At 41.1% G+C, this 18,792-nt stretch overlaps 2 protein-coding genes across 9 annotated transcripts in view; one reads left to right on the top strand and one right to left on the bottom strand.

The window, feature by feature from the left end:
- LOC308481342 (uncharacterized protein) overlaps positions 1-18,792 on the top strand; it is a 97,089-nt gene that overhangs the window by 11,546 nt on the left and 66,751 nt on the right. The window lies entirely within an intron of this gene.
- Positions 1-18,792, bottom strand: part of MMP16 (matrix metallopeptidase 16) — a 188,700-nt gene that overhangs the window by 157,155 nt on the left and 12,753 nt on the right. The window contains exons 1-2 of one of the 3 annotated variants that reach the window (XM_081013435.1): positions 9,560-9,593; positions 4,404-4,654 (exon numbers count right to left, since the gene is read on the bottom strand). The exons of the other annotated variants lie outside the window; for them this stretch is intronic. The gene's annotated coding sequence lies outside the window, so the exon portion shown is untranslated. Of the gene's footprint in view, positions 1-4,403; positions 4,655-9,559; positions 9,594-18,792 lie in introns of those variants that run through there. 3 annotated transcript variants of the gene reach the window in all.

Genomic DNA, 18,792 nt, shown 5'->3' with positions numbered 1-18,792 from the left:
TGCTCTCCCCGCAAGCAGCTAGCCCACCACTGACATAACATACAACTCAGCCTTCATCACCCAACAATCTCTCTAGCAAAATCCCCAGTTGCTTCATAACAATAAAATATCCAATGCACACAGAAAAGAGTGAGGACAGTCTACCACCGGTCCAGCCTCCATTTCTACAATGCACAGAATTCTTCCCATCTTCACTTAGTATAATTGCTAACTATGGAAACATACAAAATGATAAAACAGAACAAAACAAAACAAAAACACTGAAATTGTCGCAGGGTAATTGTCGGGCTCCAAAGTGACCGGCAAGTCATTGAATGAACAAAATGTTTCCTTCTGCCTCTCCTCACGGGCAAAATAAGAAGATCCTAGGCCAAAGTGAAAAAGAAAAAAAACGCAAAGCCTTCATAAAAGCAAACTGATCCTGCTGGCTAGCTGTTGCGAACCCCTGGGCTCATCAGCCTAAGCTACTGATGTCACCTTACCGCTCTCCTCAGCCACTCAGCGGGAGCCTGTTGCTATATTTTTCTCCAGCGCAGCTAAATAATTCATCAGGGCACGGTGCTTTGTGAACAGGCCAGATTGCAGGCATCAGGCCAACACCAAGGTCGCCATGGAGACATGCAAGCACCAGCCTCCTCCTATCCTGCCCTGACAACGTGAGGCACGCAGACTATAATAGCACAGCCATACAGGTTACCAAGATGAATGGATCTTCTTCTTTTAATCTAAATGAGATGTGCAATATGCAACAGGGTCTCCACTGCTTCCTTTCCAAGGACTTTGCACCCAGTCCAAACAATTTGTGAAGCACTGTTTGTATCCACACTGGAACTGTTTTGTGGAAGACTTAGGCAGCCATCCTGACTTACAGTGGTACCTCGGGTTAAGAGCTTAATTTGTTCCGGAGGTCTGTTCTTCACCTGAAACTGTTCTTAACCTGAAGCACCACTTTAGCTAATGGGGCCTCCCGCTGCCGCCACACCGCCGGAGCACAATTTCTGTTCTCATCCTGAAGCAAAGTTATAATAATAAAAAGAATTTATTATTTATACCCCGCCCATCTGGCTGGGCTTCCCCAGCCACTCTGGGCGGCTTCCCAAAAAAATTAAAATTAAAATACTGTAATACATCAAACATTAAAAGCTTCCCTAAACAGGGCTGCCTTCAGATGTCTTCTAAAATTCTGGTAGTTGTTGTTCTCTTTGACATCTGAGGGGAGGGCGTTCCACAGGGAGGGCACGACTACCGAGAAGGCCCTCTGCCTGGTTCCCTGTAACTTGGCTTCTCACAGTGCGGGAACCGCCAGAAGGCCCTCGGTGCTGGACCTCAGTGTCCGGGTAGAACTATGGGGGTGGAGACGCTCCTTCAGATATACTGGACCAAGGCCGTTTAGGGCTTTAAAGGTCAGCACCAACACTTTGAATTGTGCTCGGAAACGTTCTTAATCTGAGGTACTATTTCTGGGTTAGCAGAGTCTGTAACCTGAAGCGTCTGTAACCTGAAGCGTATGTAACCCGAGGTACCACTGTACTTGGGAGCAAACTTCATTGAATTCAGCAGGGCTCATTTCTGACTAGACACGTATAGGACTGTACTGTTAACGGCTCTTTGGGAAAGGCCTTTTGGCACAGGGACCTCCAGAACAAAATGGATCAAACCATCATAAAGGACAGCAAAGCAGGGAAAGCATTTAAAATCCCTAAGCTAAATAAATATACCTAGTACTGATTAAATACTAGGCACAAGTTTCACTAATAAGAACAACAAAAGGGAAGAAAATGTTACAGGAACTTCCATATAGATTTTCAGCTTTCCTGAGGGAAGTAGCTGCATGTTTTAATCACCAATTGCCTAGCCTGGTGGCTTCTTCTTTTCATTTTTTAAAAACTTGATGAGTTGGGTGCATGCAGGGGACAGAGAAGAAAATGGGAAGTCAACTGGGCTGCAACACAACCTATGTAGCTGTAAATAAACAAAAAGCACAAAACCACTGGGGAAGATCAGTGGTGGAATACATGCTTTCCATGCCAAAAGATCTCAGATTCAATTCCTAACAAGGCTCAGAAAGATTCTTGCCTGAAATCCTGGACAGCCACTACCAATATTGAGCTAGATGGACCAATAGATGGACTCAGTATAAGGCAGCTTCCTGTAAGGTTACTAAAAGAAACGCCATGGTGCGTTTGTAGCAGCACAACTGGACACTTTCATCTGCCCCAGCTGCAACAAAACATGTCACTCTCGTATTGGTCTCTACAGCCACAGCAGACGCTGCAACTTCCAACAATTTGACTTCACTCCCAAAAGTGCACTCCTCCATTGTCTCCCTAGACAGACGGATGCCAACGACAACTGTTTTCAGTATTCCAGGTGAATGTCACCTACATGCATTACAATGAAGCTGGATATGTTACTAAACTCAATGAAGAATCCTGATTAAACCCAAGACTGAAAAGTGGCTGCATTACTCTACAACCTAATTCCTGCCTTAGTATTAATTATAATCTGGGTCATAAGAGATAAATTTACACAGCCCAGTGGATTACCTTACAACCAAGCATATATATAACAGGATTGCAGCCTATGTGCACTACTTTTTGTATTTATTTCTATCTTGCCTTTTCTCCTTACTGGGACTCTGGGAAGCCTATAAGATTGCACCTCACTGGACACAGCAGACTTGCATCCCAGTAAATACAGTACACTGAGCATTGAGCTGCACATGAATTTTTGGTTTCATGCAAGCAAGTAATCATGGATAAACTTCTCTCCATCAGATCTTCAATACTATGCATCCAAGTGACTTTAATTAGACTAATATTATTGCAGGTATTTAAAACTTGGGCTTTACTTTCCAGGAGGAGAAATTATTTACACCACTGAAAATGGAAATTGCACCAGCAAATCTTCTGAAATTTGTACATTCGCCCTTCATTTTATTCCCCCAGAGGTTAAGAATGGATAGCATATAGAAGAATGGGTTCCCCTCCCCTTCATATCTTTTTCAGCACTGCTAAAAATGCCTCTTCTGAAGTAGTCATGGTTGATTAAACTACAACTTAACTTTTTACCCTACAGTCTTTCTTCCCCTCAAGCGAGATATCATTTTCTTTACATGAAATTGCTTTCTAGGCATCTCTTGACAACCTCTACCGCCCTTATAAAGAAAAACTCAAGTATATAGGCAGCGGCTGTCTTTAAGAAATTAAGCCAATATTTCTGTACTTTTTTTCGAGATGCTAATAAGTAGTTTCAATCACACTACCCTATAGCACTAGTAAGCAGATGACAGAAGCTGGGACCTTTGGTACAAATGCACTGACCGCTGCACAGAGATGGGATCTCCCTGCAGCCTTATTATTAAGCACAAGTTCTTAATTATTTTCAGTCACTGAAAATTAGAATTGGCTCTCTGCACTCTACTATTACATTTTACCTACTGTATCTATGGTACATACATAATGACATCTGATGCCAACAGTCAATGCTGGCCAGTGGCATTGACAAAACCCTTCTAGCTTTGCATGATACGCAAACTTCTCCTTTAGCCATGGTATAAGAAAGGGTCCATCCATCCCCAGATTTGGACTCCTGGGCTGGAAAGCTCTTTTGTCTAAGATCGTCCATTTGTCCTTATCCCATTGCCGCTTCTAATAAATCAATTGCTGGCATTCCCAAAAAAGGCTTTAGGTAAGGCATTTAGCCTCACATCCCTCCCCATGATCAATAATAGAAATAATACACTGAATTACCTCATGGTAAGATTTACAGCATTTTACAAAACACTGTGAAAATAAACAAATCAGCAAGTTCTCTATAAATGCTAAGTGTTGTCATAATCATGACTGTAACGCCTTCTAATCAGAAGCTTTCTCCAAATTCCTAAGCTCTTCAAAATTACCAAAGTTTAAAATAAGTTTTGAAAAATTCAGTGTAAAAAAACCAGCAGTATTAATATTTACGTCTGGTTGGCTTGTCTAACCGTAAGAGTTCTTAGCAGGTGTTAAAAAGGGTATATGCAATGGGGAACCCTCAATGTCCGTGGCAAAGCATATATGTGTGTTTGATAATAAGAGCCTACAGGATCAGAGTCACACAACTCCTATGAAAAAGGTATTCTCACATATAATATTTATTCTTGGGAAGCAGCGCTCAGGAGAATCTTGAAACAGGGCAGCCAACTGAAGTTTTTCTCTTTATTGTTTTAGTGTCATTGACACAGAACGTTATACCTCCAGCACTAAAGTTTGCCAAAAGAAATGGAAGCATCAACAAACTCAACTGATACAAAATCTGTCTTTAAAAATTCCTCCAAAGCTGCTGTTTGCAGCTTTTGAGGGTAGATTTGAAAAAGTTAAGTAGCTGGAGTAAGGGAGTAAGGCTGCTGTGCTATATGAACTTACCTAGGAGTAAGCAGCAATAAATGCAGTGGGTAGATATGCATAGAGTTGCACTGGGTAGATATGCATAAGGTTGTGCAGAAAGTGATCATTCCCCCATCACAAAGATCCTGATCTCATCTTGGGGAGGGGTGGAATAGATTATTAACTCTTTTTTAAAAAGCCCACTATGATAGTGCTCACTGATCTCCAGCATCACTTCAAGCTTGGCCCTCAATGGAGGATGTTCCAATGGCCCTATTAAGACTTTCAGTCTGAAAGCAAGACAGAAATGTAAGTAAACATAAATAAAATATAAGGCACTACATGGTTATTACTGGCAGAAGATGGTTCTGTTCAAACCATTTTTCTCTCAAGCAAAATCATGTCAGACCCTTATTTCTCGAAATGGGGAAAGACAACCTCACTTAAAACACCATTATTTCAGCAGCATGAGTTTTCATTAAACCATCCTCGCGAGTTGTAGTCAATGATAGTGCAGGAACAAAGAGCACTACCTGGTCATCTGTAGGCCAAACCTAGACTCTGAAGGGGCATTACTGACCCCTTAAGTCTGCATACTCAAAATTCTCCCTCTACTTTTCCTTTCCAGGAGCAAACATTTGGGGCAGTTGGAACAAGGCCAAGAAAGCAAAGGTTAAATAGAAAACCACTATAGTATCAGCGAAAGGGAACCAGGACATTGCCTCTTTGAGTGGGCAGAAGTCTGAGCATTAGGATAGGAGAGGAATTTTATTCAGTTTGGATGTCAAGATGAACCCACCTAATTGTCACTTTCCAAAACAGTGCAAGAACTGAAACACAGCCATCCTTAGAAATTCACATTTCTCCAAATTTTGCAATGCATTTTTCCAGCCAGATACTACTACAAAAATGGAGTAAAGGGTTCATAAACATGCTATAACAACATTTAAAAATTGCATTATTTTGAGAAGAAACTGTTTTGCAAAAATGTGTTATTAGGCAAAATTGTACACAAATATGTCTATTAGGAGAAATCTGGATCAAAATGCAGATGAATTTTCATGGTAAATTGGTGTGGAATAGAGGAGAACTGAATTTAAGAATGATAGAATGAGAAACCGAAATAGAGAGATATGCTTATACCCAGCTGTGTATGCCTTGAAAATTCAGACAAGGGTTTTTATTTGCTAGTTATTAGCACTGACACATTACACATATCTTTCAGGATTTTTAATAATGCAGTAGGAAAATAAGGATGTATAGTGAAGCATTAGGAATAAAAAGGCAATGAATGTAATTACAAATGGGAACAAAGGATGGTGCATAAAATTTTAGCCCCAACCCTTCTGTCCTCAGTATAACAAAAGAAAATCAGAAACACTTTTAAATGCCCTTGATTGCAAAGCACTTATCAAGTGCAGAAAAGACCAAGCAAGTTCATGAAGAGATTCAGACTTCAGAGGCATATTTACATTTCTTGCACATTACTGATCTAATGAACAAGAAAGAAACTGAACATTCATCTCGATTTCAAAAAGACCGTTGAATATTTTTCCACACAACGTATTTCCCTTTACAAGGTCAGACAGGATGTGTGAGACTGACAAAAATTGTTCACACAAGGTTAGAATGAAGTTTACAGGAGGGAAAAGGTTGACCAAAACAGAAACACAGTCCTGCAAGGATAGAATAAGGCATTAATAAATGTCAAGCAACAGGCCTGACTGGGTTTTATTTCTGGGCTATTTTATTGCACCTCCCAGTTCCTGCTGGGGGTGGAAATAAACCACAATCTCTGCCTTAGTATTATGCCTAAACCAGAGGTCATGATTTATTTTGCTCCAATCAAGCAAGATCAGTAAGCCAAGAACAAACTGTGACTACAAATCATAGCTATTGAGAGCAGTACATGTGAAAAGGATCTAGGAGTCTTGGTTGACCACAAACTTGACATGAGCCAACAGTGTGACGCGGCAGCTAAAAAAGCCAATGCAATTCTGGGCTGCATCAATAGGAGTACAGCATCTAGATCAAGGGAAGTAATAGTGCCACTGTATTCTGCTCTGGTCAGACCTCACCTGGAGTACTGTGTCCAGTTCTGGGCACCACAGTTCAAGAAGGACACTGACAAACTGGAACGTGTCCAGAGGAGGGCAACCAAAATGGTCAAAGGCCTGGAAACGATGCCTTATGAGGAACGGCTAAGGGAGCTGGGCATGTTTAGCCTGGAGAAGAGGAGGTTAAGGGGTGATATGATAGCCATGTTCAAATATATAAAAGGATGTCACATAGAGGAGGGAGAAAGGTTGTTTTCTGCTGCTCCAGAGAAGCGGACACGGAGCAATGGATCCAAACTACAAGAAAGAAGATTCCACCTAAACATTAGGAAGAACTTCCTGACAGTAAGAGCTGTTCGACAGTGGAATTTGCTGCCAAGGAGTGTGGTGGAGTCTCCTTCTTTGGAGGTCTTTAAGCAGAGGCTTGACAACCATATGTCAGGAGTGGTCTGATGGTGTTTCCTGCTTGGCAGGGGGTTGGACTCGATGGCCCTTGTGGTCTCTTCCAACTCTATGATTCTATGATTCTATGATTCTATTCAGAAGTAAAACAAGCCATGATCCTGGTTCAGATGTAATGTTAATCCAGGGATCAGAGTTTGTTTTCCACAAGCATGAGCTGGGAAGAGTGGAATAGAGCAAAACAGGAGTAATTCAATCACGTGTGGTAAGCCATAGGTTATGACATGCAAAGGAATTCAGCCAGAGCTCAGCTGCAATCGTTCCTACCCATAAGGATCATGTGGCAATTCCCCACGCTGAGATGTTAAGGGTTGAATATGCCCCAGGTACCTAGATTTTGGATGACCTAAGTTATGGGCAAATATATAGAAATCAAAGGAGTTGTTGGCGTGCTCAATGAGAGAATAAAGCACATCATCTCTGCAGCATACACCTATTCTTGTTCTACTGGCTGTTGAAAAGAGTGCTCTTCAGACTCAAACCTCTACTCCTCCCATGGTGGTGTCAAATACTAGCATGCACCACAGGATGGTAAGCTTTGAGTTTGTTGATGCTTAGCTTTTGAATTTCCCCCCACCCCCAGAAGTCTTGCAAATTATACCATTGTAGTCTTTAAAAGTCAGCCCTCTGAAAAACAGCATGCAACAGCACTCAAAGGAAGCCCTTTGGCCTTTCAAAGCAGCAACTTTTAATAGCAGCAGGAATAATGCACAAGGAGAACAAAGCAAAATATTTTGATGCAGACAACAGACTGGAGCAGAGATGAGGCTGTCATTGAGTGGCCAGGAATTAATAACTGTGCCTAAAAGGATCCCTTCATTTAAGTATGTATATTAGCTTTAGTAAAGAACCTTTTTGAATGTTTTAATGCTAACCATGGCTTATTGCCTCTACCCTGGTTAAGATCCCAAGTGTACCTCCAAATCAGGGTTTAGTGTGTTATGATAAGTATATCAAGTACAGCGCTTCTGTAGACACACCAGTGAAATCTGCTTGTCACTTTGCAATCAGAGAGCTGGGAAAACTGCCATACAGTGCAACCCTCAGCATGTTTCCTCAGAAATAAGTCCTACTGCATTCAGTGGGACATAATTCCAGATAACTGTGATGACTATCACTCAACATCCAAAAAACCAAAGTGCGGCACCAACAAGTACAAAATAACCCCTCTGTAGTGCCACAAATCCAACTCAATGGCGTAACATTGGAAAATGTCAATCACTTCTCCTACCTAGGCAGTTATCTTTCTACAAGGGCTAACACTGATGCCAAAATCCAGCATCGCCTGAGAGCCAGTATGGTGTAGTGGTTAAGAGCGGTAGACTTGTAATCTGGGGAACCGGGTTCGCATCTCCGCTCCTCCACTTGCAGCTGCTGGGTGACCTTGGGCTAGTCACACTTCTTTGAAGTCTCTCAGCCCCACTCACCTCACAGAGTGTTTGTTGTGGGGGAGGAAGGGAAAGGAGAATGTTAGCCGCTTTGAGACTCCTTCGGGTAGTGATAAAGCAGGATATCAAATCCAAACTCTTCTTCTTCTTCTTCTCTGCAAGTGCAGCTTTCTCCCAACTGTAGTGCAGAGTGTTTGAGGACTGGGACATTCGCAGGGAAACCAAAATGTTTGTTTACAAAGCTATTGTACTACCAACCTTACTATATGCTTGTGAAACATGGACCACTTATAATTGCCATCTCCAACTCCTCAAAAGATTCCATCAACAGTGTCTCCAAAAAATTTTACACATCACTTGGGAAGACAGGCTAACTAATATCAGTGTACTGGAAGAAGCAAAGATCACCAATGTTGAAGCAATGATTCCTCAACATCAACTTTGTTGGACTGGTCATGTTGTGCGGATGCCTGATGATTGTCTTCCAAAGCAACTACTCTATTCCGAACTTAAAAATGGAAAATGTACTGCTGGTGGTCAACAAAAGAGGTTTAAAGACTGTCTCAAGGCAAATCTAAAAAAGTAGTCTAAACATTGACAACTGGGAAACACTGGCCTGTGAGTGCTCCAGTTGGAGAACAGCCTTTACCAAAGGTGTCATGAGCTTTGAAGACACTCGAACTCAGGACGCAAGGGAGAAACGTGCTAGGAGGAAGGCATGCTTGGCAAATCCATACCGTGATCAACTCCCACCCGGACACCAATGTTCCCACTGTGGAAGGAAGTGTGGATCCAGAATTGGCCTCCACTTACGGACTCATTGTTAAAACCATGTTTATGGAAGACAATCTTGCTCGGCTATGAGTGATCGCCAAAGAAGAATAATTCTAGATAACTGTGATGAGTATTGCAGAGAGAATCAGCATTTGTTTTTCAGGCTAATAGCAAAAATTATATACTGCTGCCTCAACCAGAGTTGTTCTTCACAATCAGGGTTCTAATATCCTGGGATTCATTCCACGGTTTGTTAGCAACTTGAATGGCTTTAAGTACATAGGGCATCTTGTTTCAGTTGAAAGAAAAAAATAAAAACAATGACTGAGCCCGTATACCCTGAGGAGTGCTATTAGTCGTCCCCTGAATTACAGATGCACAACGGACCTGAATTAGAAGCTGGGCCTTTGGTGTTCTTGGTCAGTGAAAGTTGGTCCAACAGGGCAAATGGGGAACTGCCCACCAACTTCAGTCTGACCTCAGCCAGTCCCCATCTGCCTACCTTCTTACTTACATCCAGTCCAGGGAGTGGCCCTGGCTGCCAGTTTCCTCCTCCTCCTTAGTCTCAGTTTTGCCCTTGTAGAGCTCAGCAGGAAGGAGGATGGGGGCAGAAGTAGAATGTGATGACTCCATCTGTCTTTGTCTCTGACTCCATCTGCTGTTGGGTTCCATGCCTTTTGCCCCACTAGTCCCAATGGACACCAGCCATCACTGTCACCAGTCCTATACCACGGAAAACTCTTCTAGCAGAGATTTGACAGGCATCCTCATTACTAACTTTCAGATTTGTCTTGAAGACCTTTTCATGCCAACAGGCCTAATTTTCCGAAGATGAGCCTGACATTTTTACAATTATTTTGTATTGATGTTATGGTGTTTTATGTTCAGTTCTATCTGCGTTCATTGCCGTACATCACCGTGATATTTTACGACTGGGCAGTTTAAAATATTTTAATAAATGAAATAGATAAAATAAATGGGCCTCCTTCTTGACACTGATCCTAAATAATCCTGGCAAATATGCTGACAATTTATTAGAAACCAAACACTCACATAGGATACCAAACTATTCCTGATATATAGCAGAATTCCAGCTCACCAAACATAACCACACTTGGGGAAAACAATAGTTGTATAAATGTGTAACTGGATATAGCATTGCAACCACCGTTTTTTAAGCAAAAAAACCCAGCTGCTTTGGATACAGGTAGCTAATATTAGAAATAGCAAATGCATGAAGTCTCTGTCTTCCATGCCATCTCTCCCTCTCCCACCAAAATAAAAGTTGGGAATACATTATAAAGGTCAACTGGAGATTGGACGCCTGAGGGAAACGGTAGGGACTGAAGAATGGAACAGAATGTGAATGAGGGAAGGAAATTCAGTTTCTGCTTGCCACAGTCCACATCCTATTCCTGGAACAGCCTAAACAAGGGGAGTAACCCACTATGCACCCATTGAAGAATTGAGAAACCTGATGATCATCAGCTATGGTCCCAATTACCACAATCCATGTTGAGATACACCAAGGAAGGGCTGTGTTCTAATGAGATGGTCAGAAAGAATCTCATGCTAAATGGGAGCCTTCAGTTCTACATTTAAAGGTCAGTGGTGCAATCCAGCGAGAAATTCTCCTGCACAACCTCCACTGACACAAATGGCCTTTTATTCCATGAAGGTTTGTGCCGGATGACCTCTCTGTGAATAGCCTCTCAGCTAATGACCTGTGAGGACAAGAAGAATTTCCCCCAGTTAGATCAACACTGCTTTTCGACTCTGCCTTCTCCATCTTTCAGCCTTTCCTGCACTGCTTCTAGAACACATTTCTTATTACAGTGATGCCTATGACCTGCTACTTCATGTTTTCAGGGACTGAAAAATCTGGATATAAGAGACAGGAATCTACTAAACTGAATCTTTATGTACAGTATTAAAGTATAATAGACCTCGGATGCTCTGTCAGTTCCTCTGCTCTTCTAAAAAGAGTCTCAAATAGTCCCCAAGCTAAAAAGTTATTAGTTCTTATTACAACTGAAAAAATTATTAATTAGTCAGTAGAGAAACATTTGTCAAAATATTCAGAAAACAGATCTACTTGGTTTTATTGTGGGTGCTGCTACTTTGCTAATGAAGCTCAAAGCAATTAAGACCTTACAATTGTCCCCCTTAAAAGCTTCATCGTAATAGCCCAAATCTCCAGCGAGTACCTTCCTTGTACTGATGAAGGACTCAAAGGAAGATCAAAGGAAATATAGAAAGTGCTTTCTGCTGCTGAATCCCCCCTCCCCTTTACCAAAAATTATTAGACGTTGCTTCTGCATGAAGGGAGAAGACTGGTATAAAAATACTGAAGACTTAATCCAAAGAAGCTGGATTTCCCTGGAAGTCATCTAGAATCAGTGGTTTAGCATCCTTCAAAATGGAATGGAAAGAAGATGGGAAAGAGTCAAAGAATGAGTCAGAAACATGCAGAACAAAAGTCCCATCTTCAAGAACTCAGAGTTAGGCTCTGCTGAGACGGCACAAAAATACCGTGCCCGCCAATTCAGGATAGATCTATGGATTTGGTTTTACTCAGGACTGACCTGACCAACCCATCATCTGATGCACCATTCAACTATTCCACAATCCTTTTGATATGCAGTAAGGCTGCAACTTACGTGAGGGTTATGTTCCAGGAATAGCACCTAAGGCAAAAGTTACCTATAGTCAAAACACATTGGCTGCAATAGTATGCTGGCTGTTGGCCGTATAACAATAAACAAATAAAACAAACATTGGGTGCAATGGTGGGTGGGATGGTGACAGTCTTTTTTTTCTGCGACACCTCCTCCCTTTCCATCCCCTTTTTTATTTTTCACTTTTTCCCTTGCCAAGTGTGTAAAACCCAATGTGTGCAAGTTAAAATGTGCACAAGTTGTGGACTTACTGTATTCTCCAACCCTCCAACGGCTGCTCTTTTCAGAGCCTAGTAACCAATGAGGGGTTCTCAACTATGAAGAACACCAAACAGTTTTTCATTTTGTACCTAAAAATTAGATCTGACAAAAACTGTACAATTGAAAAGATCTTGCTCAAACAACTGAAGCGGCAATCCTATGCAGACTTTCCTGGGAGTAAGAGCTACTGAGCACTTCTCAGTAAATATTCATAGCGTTGTGTTGTGAGCTAGGGATGGATGAGAAAGTCACTTCAGTTTTCAAGGCAAACATTCTAATCTAAAGCAATGCACAAACCCAAACACAGCCATATTTTGGAATTCACTTTTCTCTGAATATTGCAATACTGTTCTCCTACTAAGTAATGTCTACAAAATGCATATACTAGGGCAAAGTGTATAATATTATAGATAATTGCTTTGCAAAAATACAGACATTGGGCAAAACTGCATACAAAATGTGTATATTAGGACAAATTCACACAAAAATGCTGATGAATTGTCATGATGACTTTTTAAAAAAGCAAATCCAGAAATGTGAACTGAAGGAAAATGAGAAACCAAATTTGACAGATTTTCTATTCCTACTGAGAACCTTCCCATTTGATGTAGCATGAAATGGGTGCACTGTAGATATGAATAATTACAGAAGGGCTTTGGTTTTTGCTGTGTGTGAAACAGCAGTGAACTAAGTTTCCTATTCGCTTTTTTACCTTTATTTCCTTTCAAGACCAATATCAGAACTGCAGGCGCTTCACGAATGCCCCCTTTCCTCCTCCTCCTACATGGCTTCAGACCAGAAACCAAAAGCAACCTACCCATCAGATATATCTACAGATAGATATATGAAATCCGTGCTAGAAAACAGCTCACAAGCAAGTCCTTTAGAAAAACCAGCATTGCCTTTTCCCCTGAGCAAGAACACAATGGTTCAGACTTCTCGTGGGAATCAAATGGTAACATGTGGTTCAGCGACACAACTACTGTAGCAGTTAAAAAGAAAGAAACAATTTTGTACTTTAACAGTAATTCTCGTGTCAAAATCAGTTCCAAACTCGTCTCACTTGCAGTGGCAGCAAGCAGATTTTGCCAAGTGCCTCTTCTGCACTGAAACCCTCAGAAACCTTGAGAATGAAAAAAGATTTCAAATCTTTGAAGGGCCCATCTGTTTTTGGATTGCATAGGAAGCTCTCTTATGCTGTGTCAGACTGTTGGGGTTCAATCTAGGTCAGCACTGTCTATACTGACAGGTAGTGACCCTTCACAAATGGTGTTTTTCGTTTTTGTTTTTTGCCAATCCCAGCCCTACATAGAGTTGCTAGGGATTTAACTTGGGACTTTCTGTACATAAAGACTGAGCTCCAACTCTGAGCCAAAGCTCTTCCCCAATGCTTGGAGGAATACTTGACTATATGGATGAAGAAATTAAGTCTTAAGGTATACATACACCTGTCATATTATCCATCACTAAAACTCAGCCAAGGTCTGGAAACAAACAAAGAAATGATTTGGCGTAAACACAGAAATCATTACTACATAATTAGTGAAGTAGCAGTTCTAAATGTTACTACTAGCATTAATGCTAAATGTGAATTCTTTGAAGATGGGAATCCTTAAATACCATCACCAGTATGTTAAAATATGCTTACAACGAATGACAATAAGCAGCAGTGTGGTGTGAATGGTTGCCAAGCAACCAAATAAGTGAAATAAACACCATCAAAATAGCATACAACCTCCGTTCAAAAGATAAAGCTCTTGGCACAATTATTTCTTATGAGCCACCCAGTGAACATATGTTATTGGGGGTGGGGGCTGTACAGTATTTTTTAATGTAAATTTTCCTAAAGTAATGTTGTCTGGAGATGTTATCAAAGGTCTACATTTTTGCAAAAAGATAGTTGCAGACCCACATGCTGTGAGCCCCCAACCCCAGACCATGCATGTATCTGAATAGCCTCTCGTGACAATGATCTTTGTTTCAAATTAGACCACAACTGTACTGATTACAGATGGCTTAGGCTTAGGCACTGGGCGTAACCTGGTCAGGGCCGTCTTATCCCTAGGCACTAGAGGTGCAGGGCACCCGGGTGCCGGGCTCTCAGGGGCGCCAGGCCGAGAGTCCAGGGCCCAAGAGTTGGGTCTAGAGAAGAGGCCGCCCATCGGTTGGAGTGTCGCAGTGGGCTCTTCTGCTGCGGGTGGCTCTGCACCACGAGTTCAGGGGCAACTGAGCAAGCGAGATGCTGAGGCAGCCGGCCAGCTCTGCCCTCCTGCGTACCTGGGACTGGGCAACCGGGAGGGGGGGGATGCCGGGCAGATCTTTGCATCCCGGCGCCGCATATGCTTGAGACAGCCCTGAACCTGGTTCATCCAGCCTGCCTGCTGGAAGATTTCCATGAGGATTTCCATGAGGAAGTCTGCCTGCTGGAAGATTTCCACGAGTCTGAGTCAATGGCAAGGAAGTGCTATGACATACATCAAATTGGTAAGACACCCCAAACTTGCCTTTGGAGGAGTGCTATGGCCCTAGCCCCAACTGGGCATCCAGATAGGAGTGTCCCCTCCAGGATCCCTTTAATGGGATACCCCATTCTCTTCAAGGGGCAGCCAGAGGCTTACAACCTCCCCTCCAACTGTGACTTATTTGGCCTTATATGCCAAAGTTGTTATGAGGAAGGCCAAACCCCCAGGACAGCCAACAGACCTGAAGAACAACTTACCTCCTGGCCCCAAATATGATGACGATCACAGGGTCCAGGTCGGTTCCTTCATCTCACTCAGCAGTGTCAACAAGTATATAGATAAGGTTGATCCAGTTTACATCATATACTTAGGCTTTCAAAACACTTTTGACAAGATACCTATTAGGGTTCTTTAACGGTGTCAACAAGCATATCAACATAAGTGATTCGGTTGACATAGCATACTTGGAATTTCAAAAAGCTTTCAACAAATTATCTCACCAAAGTCTGAGTAGTCTGAGCAGTCATGGAATAAGAGACATTGCAAAAGGAAACACAGAGTAGGAATAGGTGAACAGTTCTCCAAATGGAGAGCTGTGAGGAAGTGGAGTTCCCCAATTATCTGTATAGGGACCTATATTTTTTAACTGGTTCAGAAATGAGTTACAGTTAGGGGTGAGCAGTGATGTGGCCAAGTTTGCTGGTGGTGCTAGATTGCTCAGAGTCCTTAAAACAATGAGACTGTGAAGAACTCCAAAAGGATCTCTCAAATCAAGTGAATGGGCAGTAAAATGGCAAGTGCAATTCAATGCAGGCAAGTGAAAAAGGATCCACATTGCAGCCAAAAATCGTTTCACATACATGCTTATGGGGTCTGAACAGAGAAGAGACTGACCAGGAAAAAGACCTTGGGGTCTTAGTGGATAGCATAATGAGTGTTTCAACCCAAAGTGAGGCAGTTGTGAAAAGGGCAAATTCCATGCTAGGGATCATTAGGAAAGGACGTGAAAATAAAATTGCCAATAACATAACACTATTATGTTCTAGACAAAATTTTTGAAAAATTGGAAGCTTTGGACAAGAAAGTAGATGCGCAATCAGCAAAGATTGACAAAAATACAGAATGTCTAAATAAACTAACTACACAAGTGGTACAGAATGCACAAGCAATTGGACAGTTAACGGAGGCCTCAGCAGAAAATCGGAAATTGGCTGAGGACACCAGACAAAAATTAGAAAATTTAGAGCAAGAGGTAAGACCACTCACTAAACAAGTTGGGGAACATCAGATTTATCTTTCTATGATAGAACTGCGAAATCGTGAGAATAACTTGAGGATTAGATCATTACAAGAGGCAGAAGAAGGACATCTAACTGAGTTTTTGACCAAAGAATTCTCCAAGTTCTGGAATTTGGAAGAAAAGGACTTTAAAATCGTGTCAGCTTTCAGACTTGGAAGATTCATAAAGAAGGAGAGGCCCAGAGACTGTTTGATAACATTGAGATCAAAGGAGGAAAGGGATAAGATCTTGGGCCTACATTTCGTAAAGTCACTGGAGGTTTTGGATAGAAGAATTGAAATCTATAAAGATATCCCAAGACTACTGCTGGATCTTAGAGCCGCCTATTCTGAACTTGCTAAACTACTAAGGAGCAACGCAATTCCATTCAGGTGGGAATTTCCCCAAGGAATATCTTTTACCTTTAGAGGGAGAAAGGTTAAAGTAAGAACACTGGAAGAGAGAGACAAATTCCTGTCTACATACGGAGAGGACCTTCAAAAAGGAATTGAACTACCTTCTGGGCCTGAGGCAACGCCAGTACCAACACCAGCACCTGTGGAACCTGAAGATCCTGAGAACAAGATACCACCCCTTGAAAAATAACCAGATAATTCAGGATGTCTCTGCAACTGTTGAGCTGGAATATTAATGGTTGTAACATTCCGGAAAAAAGGAAGAAAATATTTCATATATTAAAAAAAGAACAATTGGACATTATTTGCCTACAGGAAACACATGTGACAAGGCTCCACAGAAAAGTGTTAATAAATAAAAGATTGGGCCAGGAATTTATATCGTCGGACAAAGTTAAGAAGAGAGGCGTGGTGATATATGCGAAAGAGAGCCTGTCACCTAAATTCTTATTTAAAGATGAACATGGAAGAATTTTGGCAATTGAGATACAACATCAAGGAGAGAAATTGCTGATATTAGGAATCTATGCACCTAACGAAGGGAAATCGGAATTTTACAAGAAGCTGCAGGACACAATGCTGGATTATCTGGACTACAACAACATCATAATGATGGGAGATATGAATGGGGTCGTATCAACTAACATGGACAAGTCACAAAGTCAAAATGTCACAAAAGACGGCAGACTACCTAAAACCTTTTTTGAAATGACAGACAATATGGATTTGATTGACATCTGGAGGACAAAGAACCCACTAGGAAGAGAGGGAACATTCTTTTCTGAAGCCCAACTGACCTGGACAAGAATCGACCAAATATGGATTTCTAGAGGCCTGGCACCTAAGGTCAGAAAAGTGGAAATCTGCCCAAAGACCTGTTCCGACCATAATGCAGTAAAGATGGATATGATACTATTACCAACTGGATCCTTTAGATGGAAGATGAATGACAATTTGTTTAGAGATCAGGAAATTACCAAGAAGGCCCAAAAAGTTTTGAAGAATTACTTTGAGATAAACATGAATAATATGGTGGAAAAAAGAATAATCTGGGACGCAAGCAAAGCTGTAATGAGGGGATTCTTGATACAACAGAATGCAGTAAAGAAAAGAATACAAAGTGAGAAAAAAGATAAGATCTTGGATAAAATAAAAGAATTAGAGAAGAAATTAAGAGTGAATCCGAAGTCACAGCCAACTCTGAGAGAAATTAAACTTTATCAAACACAATATTCTAAATTGATAAATCAGGAAATTGAATGGAAGGTTAAATTAATGAAACAAAAAACGTTTGAGTCGGCGAATAAATGTGGAAAACTGCTAGCTTGGCAGTTGAAGAGAAGACAAAGATTAAATACTGTTACAAACTTAGAGGTTGACGGAAAAAACATCCAGAATCCAATGGATATCAGAAAGTGTTTCCAGAGATACTTCAAAAAATTATACACCCAAGGGCCGCAAGACGATGTTGAGATTAAACAATTTTTGGCAAAAAACGGACTATCTAAATTGTCACAAGAAAATAGGACAATCCTGAATTCTAAAATAACACGACAGGAGATCGAACAAGCCATCCAGAACATGCAACTTGGCAAATCCCCAGGACCAGATGGGCTGACCTCCAAGTACTATAAGACATTAAAAGACTATTTGATACAACCTTTGATGGAGGTCAGCAATGAAATTATGGAGGGGAAGAGGGCACCGGAGTCGTGGAAGGAAGCGTTCATCACATTAATACCAAAGTCGGAAGCTGAAAAGACACAACTTAAGAACTACCGTCCCATCTCTCTTTTATTTTTATTTTTTTTAAATAATGTTTATTAAAATTTTCAAAAATACAGAAAGTAAAAAGTTAAGATACATTCAGAACCTTATTTTCATATATCCACTTTCTGGGACTCCCCCCTTCCCCCACCCCTATCATATTCCTGTTTCATATTGTTGGCTCCACAAGCTCTCAATTCTGATTAAAAACTTAATTTGTTTAGACCATTGTTCGAATTTAAAATTTCTACACTCCTCATCAATACCCTTGATAAAAAGCCAAAAATTTCTTTCCCAGGGCCCACCCCATTTTTATTCCACAATTTCCCTTTTTTTTAATAATAAAGACACCCCACATAATAGAAATATCAGAAATAAGAAATAAAAGATATAATAGATGAAACAAAACCAGTTCAAAAAAAAGAAATTGACAAGCCTTTGGATTTTAGTTCTCCCCCTCTGTCCCCGGTTTAATTTCCCCCTGACCACCAAACCATATTATCCGCCTGGAATTCTTACAATCCATAAATCGCCTATTTTCCCCCAACTCCTTGCTGGTTTTTTTCTTGTTTTTTTCCTTTCATAATTATTATTTAAAACACTTAGCTTCAGATCTTTAATAAAGCTCCCCCCATTGTTCTTTCCAAATTGTAGTCCAGTTTCCTCTTGTTCCGCTGCTGAAACGTTCTAATTCAGAAGCTTAGTAAGTCTGCAGGGATTATTGTTATTCAGGAACAAAAACTTGCGTTCAGTCCCTTCCTTTCTTCAATAGAAAATTCTATTGTCTCCTTTAGCTGTACACCCTGTAGACAAAATATTATTTCCGTTTTGCAGCTTTCCCAGAAGATAACCAGTTCTATAAAATTCCAATGGTATTTTTCCAC

This window comes from Podarcis pityusensis (genome assembly GCF_964106645.2).
Source record: "Podarcis pityusensis genome assembly, chromosome: 7".
In the NCBI taxonomy this organism is placed as follows: Eukaryota; Metazoa; Chordata; class Lepidosauria; order Squamata; family Lacertidae; genus Podarcis; species Podarcis pityusensis.
This window is presented reverse-complemented; position numbering and strand designations above follow the sequence as displayed.